General features: G+C 34.9%; 1 protein-coding gene across 2 annotated transcripts in view; it reads left to right on the forward strand.

Moving 5' to 3' along the window:
- klf6b (Kruppel like factor 6b) overlaps positions 1 to 648 on the forward strand; it is a 7442-nt gene that overhangs the window by 4331 nt on the left and 2463 nt on the right. The window lies entirely within an intron of this gene.

Raw genomic sequence — 648 nt, forward strand, 5'->3', positions numbered from 1 at the left:
AAATGTGTAGAATCCACATAAGCTTGTTTTTCATCAACCGGTCAAAATTTACAGCAGGGCATGCAAATTCGGTCCGGTTTTTGGCCCAGACAAAAATTGCACCCAGGCTCATTCTTCCCACTGGTCGCTCTTTTGCGACTAACTTTCTCAGTTGGTTACACCAGCACATGATTTGGTCGCAATATTTTCATTTGAAGGGATTAATCAATGCATGCTGGTGAACTTTTATCATAGTTTATTGTTATATGAAAACGAAAGTGGTTAACATTCAACCCCTTCTTTTTCTTTCATCAGATTTGTGATTTAAATTTTGTGAACGGGAGTTCCTATTTATGTTATAACCGGGCTTCGGGTGCTTTCACTTTCGAATTCGCGATCTTGGTGTCACGTTTTACAAGAAAAGATAATTGTCTGATTTGCATACATACATCTATACATATTTCACTTTTTAAGACTAAAACAAAAGATTAATTCATTGTTATTCTTAATTAAAAAGCATAACAGCAATAAAACAGTAAGATACAATGACAAACTAGCTTACAAAACGTTTATTAACAAAAACGAATAAGACGAGGTATGGCATACACCACATGCTGTATTATATACCGACTAATAAATTACAGAACGTTTAGCAAACACTGAGGAATC

The sequence above is a fragment of the Sinocyclocheilus rhinocerous genome, unplaced genomic scaffold (assembly GCF_001515625.1).
Source record: "Sinocyclocheilus rhinocerous isolate Xijiao unplaced genomic scaffold, SAMN03320098_v1.1 scaffold2500, whole genome shotgun sequence".
Classification (NCBI taxonomy): Eukaryota; Metazoa; Chordata; class Actinopteri; order Cypriniformes; family Cyprinidae; genus Sinocyclocheilus; species Sinocyclocheilus rhinocerous.